Raw genomic sequence first — 5,579 nt, 5'->3', positions numbered from 1 at the left:
GGTACCTAATTACTTGTTGGCTGAAAGAATATCAAATTATAATCAAATTATAAATTATATCAAGGTTTCCAGATAAGATATTATCAAGCTGAAAGCTGCGATCTGGCCAGTCACACTATATGTTTTCTATGGAAGGAATGTATTGACAAAAAAAAAAGATATAATCAACCACGCATTCTAATAAAGAGTCATACTTTGGCAATATGTGAATGAATGTATTTAGAATGAAAGTTGATTGAAGTGTCTACAGGTGCCAGTCAGTGTGCCAGGTATTGGCCATAGGCAAGGAACAAGATAAACATGGTTTCTGTTGTCACTGAACTAATAGCTGAGCAGGAAAGACAGTTAAACAAGCAATAACAATGTCTAGTAAATACTAAAGGAATATGATACATCTTATTAATCAGGGATGAAGGGAAGACTTCTAAGAGGAAGTGGTGCTAATCTAAATCCTAAAAGATTAATAGACAGGGAAGAAGTTTTAAGCAAAAGGACTACCATGAACAAAGGCTTGAGAGGAAGGTCATTTGAAAGAACTTAACTCTGTATATGTGTGTATATATGTGTGTATATATGTGTGTAGGGCACAAAGGCTAGAGATCAGTTTATATAGTCCCCAGAAGCAATTTGTATCTTATTCACTGAAAAATTTAAGCAGCACAGTGTCATAACCAGATTGAATTATTTAGCATTATATTTTATTTTATTATTAGTTTAGACTAAACAGTACACTGGTTAGACAAATTCAATCTGACAGAGTAATCAGATTGAATTTTTGAAGGATTTATTTTAGGGCTTTAGTATGGAGAATAAGAAGTGGCAAGACTAGATGCAGAAAAACCATTTAAGAAGCTATCACAGCAATCTAAGGAGCGATAGCAAAGGTCACTGCCATCAAGATGACAGTAGAGATGGAGGGAAATTATGGGATTTGAAAGAGACTGTATTTCTTTCAATTTAAGACTATCTTCTTAAATAAGATCAATTTCAGGACAGTCTTTGATTTGGTATCTGCATTGGGTGATGGGAAAGATACTATACTAATGTTTAGTCTAATACCTTGCCTAACTGGTCCTGGACTGAAATCTTATTAAAAATACAAAATCTTGAGCCCCTCTCCTGACCTACTGAGTCAGATTCTGCATTGCACCAAAAGTCCAAAGTAATTTGTAGGTAATTTAAATTTGAGGAGTACTAGTTTATATTTACAAACTTTTTTATTATCGCAATCAACGTTTGAGTCTATGCCTTCAAATCCATATTCTTTTGAATTGCTTTCATTTAAATATGACTTTTTATAATCCATGTTCAGTATCTTGGGACTTTTTTCCCTTTAAATGGATAGCTTTAGGGTTTTAAATGCATTTAGTTAAGTTATATTTTTTTATTCCGTCAAATTATACATAACTAGGAGTTAAAACATCCTTTCTCCAAAATCAGATGTGAACTTTGCACAATTAATGTTTGGCGTCTCATCCATAATGACCTTTCGCTAATCATGCACAGGTCATACCAGAATCTTCTGTCTTTGAAATATCTGTGTGTATGCTGAGAAATTTTCTAGTTTTTCTTTTTACCTTAATTATGCTGCCAAAATGTAATGTGCAATCTTCTGCATACATATGAATTTTTCAATATTATGTCACGGAGTCACCTTTTGAATACATAAAAAGTGATTATTAGGGATCCACATTTTACATTTAGATTAAAATTCAGTAATAATTGGTCTTACTAACTTAAAAAAAAACATTTCTTAAATACAAACCACTTTGAGAAGTATGAAAATGCAGAATAAGAAAATGCATCTTAAAATTAAGGAAATATATTTAGGAAACAGTGTCAGTAGATGGATTGGGTCTGAAGGATGAAAGGAAGGCAGAAAGCACTAGAGTTCATCAGCTTTACCCACCTGGTCGCTGTGTCCCCCCAAGCCTCCACGTATTAGTCTAGAACCTGATTTGTGTTTTCAAATTCTGGGAATTGTTAGTCTGTTGCCATTCAAACTGGAAAACTAAAAAACAACACCACAGCTGAAGACTTTTTAGTGTACATTTAAAAGAATCAAAATGTTTAAAATTTAAAAGGACATCAACATTTCATTTATCCTTTTCTCAAGTTTGCAACATTTTTTTGAATCACTGTTCTCTTTCACTTTCCTTCTTCATATTCTGTGCTTTTTCAGTTTTTGAATGTGCTATACAGACTTTCTATGATTTTATAAACATTGGGTCATTTATCTGAAATGATTCTTACTCTCCACTCTTCCTTTCCTGTGCTCTGCACATCTAGCTAACTTCTACTCATCCTATAGGTTTCTGATTAAACGAAACCTCCTCCAGGTAATACCCACTAATTCCCTAGTACAGTTTAGCCTTCCTGTTATATACAATAAAGGACTCTGTAATTTTTCTTCATTTCAATTGTATGAGGTCTGTCCTCCCTGCTACTGCAAGCCTCACATGAGAAGAGATCCTGAGTTTTGTTTCCTCCGTTCTTAGCACAATGTCTGGTACACAGGACATTCTAATTCATTTTCTGGTTTGACAGATAAACACTTAAGACCCTTCCAATCCCTCATAATGCTAAATAATTCAAAATTTGTAAAGCAACTTTTATTGATTTCTAAATTCAAAGTCTTTTTCAGCAATTTATTTGGATGTTCTATTACATTTCTATATCCGATGATATATTTAAATGTGGACTATAGTATGTAGCATTAATTTCTAAGTTGGTAACTTTAAAAATTATTCGTCATACTTTAAGCATTAATACTTTTGAACCTTAATACAATGAGTTTCTCCCAATGAAAAAGGTGAGGAAATTTTGTGAACTACCATGTTTTTAAACGTTTACACAAAAAAGTACCTAGGTCTCATTTAAAGCACTAAAAGGTAGTGGATTTTTAGAGAAAAAGAGATTTCTGCTTATACCAATACAGCAGACAAGATATTAAAAATTAAAAGAAAATTCTGCAACATATCATCAAATATTCTAGAGGCAATACAATAAATATTTATCATAAAAAATTAGAAGAAATTCCTAAGGGACAAAAGGAAAAAGAGAAATTCAGAGCATTAAGGTTGCTTGAGACATCTGCCCTGAAGTAATGTGCTGATAGCAGAAACCTAAGGCCTTGAAGATTTTTTCCCTTATCTTTTTCAACAGACTTATTGCAAAATAATTTACATACAATAAAATTTCACCATCTGAAGTGCATAATTCAATGAGTTTAGCAGTTTCTCATGAAGTTAAACAAACCTCATCAGGTGACCTAGCCATCCCACTCCTAGATTTACCCAAGAGAAGTGAAAATGTATGTTCAAAGGCTTGTATTTTAATGTTCATAGTGACCATGAGAAGTACTATGGAGAAAAAAACATAATAAACTACATATAATTACTACATAGAATTAATAGAATTTGGTAGATTTTTTGATGTCACATCAATAAATAAAAATCAATTTTATATCTACAGAGGAGCCATGAATAGATATTTGTTTTTTTTAAAAAAAAAAAAAAGATGTACACAAAAGGAACAGACAATAAATGGCATATAGGACCAAGTACAATAACAGATGTGTGTGAATTTCATGTAAAAAATTATAAAACTTATGTAAAGACATTAAAGAAAACAAATTAATGGAGAGCTATGCTGTCTTCATGTTAGGAAGACTCAATAAAGACTGTTCATTTTCACTTGGTTTCTAATTTTATTGCAATTAATTTCAACCAAAATCTTGACAGTTTTTTCTCTTAGAATCTAACACTGTAAAGATTAAACAAGAGAAAATCTCCAAAAATAACTAAGGCAATTTTAAGGAAGAAAAACATGAGGAGGATTTATCCTGTAAGATATTTAAAGTTAGTATAAAACTGTAGTAATTATAACAGTAATTAGAATTGTTAAACAATTGTAGTAGTGCAGGGCAGGCAAATAGGCTCTCTGAGCAGAGCAGAGTCCCCAAACAGGCTCTGCATGTAAGATGTATGACAAACGCTGCATTATCTATGAGTGGGGAAAGGAAGCGTTAGTCAGTGACTAGTTCTAGAATACCTGACAGTCAATATGGAGGGAAATGAGTTTACAGCCTTATTTGACATCATTCACAATCATTTTTAGATAGATTAAAGACATATATATGAAAATAGAAATGAAAATGAGGTCTGTAAACAGTAGTATCAACATCATTTGTGAGTTAAATCTGCATTTTAAGAATATGCATATTAAAGTTGGAGAAGCACTGGCATAGATTATGTTTATAACATTGAGATGGGAAAATAGTACTTAAAACACAAAATGCACTAGCCATAAAAAGAAAAAAATTAATTTGACACTAAAATGAAATACTACAGAGATAGAATCAAAGAACTGTTGGCTGACTGGATCAGGGAAGGAAAGAGAGGATGTTCCTGTCTTGAATGGATGATAGTCAGCAAAGAATGCTGACACTGGTCCTATGAAAAGTCACTTTTGAGGAACCCTATCTTCAAATGAGTTCAACACAATAATCTCTAACCTATAATTTCAAATAATTAAATAAATACATTGACTTGTTGGATAGGCAGCTTATATGTTTATAATATAAATTTAGTACAATGGCTACCCCCAAACAATAATTTAGTTTCTGCCTAGTTTAAATGATAATTTGGGGGCAGTAGTTTCACAAAGTTCTCCTTAAGGGGCTCAAACATAACCTTGTTTCTTAATACTACCAAAGATGGTCTCTGATGGGTCATGGGACCACCCCTGTCTTCTCTGTTCCCTTGAAGATATTACAAGGTAGACTTTGTGAATTCATCAACCTGGGACCTGTCTTCAAGATGAAAGCATGTTACATTGTTCATTTTGCTCATTGAATTAATGACTAGAATTGATTTTTTGTCTTGATTGTTTTTCTGAAAAGTGAAGAAGCATAGTAATTATTAATATGGAATAATCTCTACAATTGTGATTTATATAGTAGACACTTATTTGCCATCTGCTCTTGCACTTCCCTTCCTTTGGGGAATTTACCTGCATTTCCTAACGGGCAACAATGCCTTCCCTTTCTGAGCCACGAAGTTTTAAATGAAGTGATCAAGTGTGGGCCCACTCACCTTATAAATCATTCTACTATTCCCAGACACTGATCGACAGATGAGTAGGCGACTACAAGCTAAGAGTTTGGGCTTCCAGGAAAGAGAAATTTCCTTTATTTTCCACAGTAGCTTATCAGAAGAGACTCTTTCTCTGTACAGTGTAGCATGAGGAGGTGAGCCTGGAGTTGATAACAGTTCTTTGTGCCTGAGTGAAAAGCTGCCACACAGAACCCAGAGAAGGAGCCAAAATCTCAAAAGGTATAATGGTGAGACATTTGAAATGCTGGAGAAAGCTTCTTCCAAAGCCAGGATTACCTATGGGCTTTCCGTTTGCATGAACCAATGTACAGCTGTTATTGTTAGAGGACTTATGAATATAATGATGTATCCAAAAAATTGTGTGTACTTTTTAGAAAAAAATCAAACATTTCTTTAATCTTTTCTCATGGCAAAGAACTATTCAATAAATATGATTTTTAAACCATAATACTTTCATACATG

Source organism: Pteropus vampyrus, unplaced genomic scaffold (genome assembly GCF_000151845.1).
Source record: "Pteropus vampyrus isolate Shadow unplaced genomic scaffold, Pvam_2.0 Scaffold53, whole genome shotgun sequence".
NCBI lineage: Eukaryota > Metazoa > Chordata > Mammalia > Chiroptera > Pteropodidae > Pteropus > Pteropus vampyrus.
The sequence above is the reverse complement of the archived record's forward strand: the minus strand, read 5'-3'. Positions refer to the sequence as shown.